Source organism: Sparus aurata, chromosome 6 (assembly GCF_900880675.1).
Source record: "Sparus aurata chromosome 6, fSpaAur1.1, whole genome shotgun sequence".
NCBI lineage: Eukaryota > Metazoa > Chordata > Actinopteri > Spariformes > Sparidae > Sparus > Sparus aurata.
In genome coordinates, this window is record NC_044192.1 from 18,035,932 (window position 1) to 18,036,163 (window position 232).

Below are 232 nucleotides of genomic sequence, written 5' to 3' on the forward strand. Positions count from 1 at the left end.
TTGAGTGTTAAATATCTTCTCGTGAAGCAAATTTATTTTTTTAAATACGCAGACTAAAATACATATTACATGTTCTCTAATGCTGTTCTTAAGATCACCAAGATTGCTTGCATTTCTTGCAATATAATTTGGAAAGTGAAACGATGATAGGTGGAGCTGCTTGTCTTGCCAAGGAGTACTGTACTACTGGAGGGCTGTATTAGTGATGGTGAGGGGACAACTTAATAAAAAG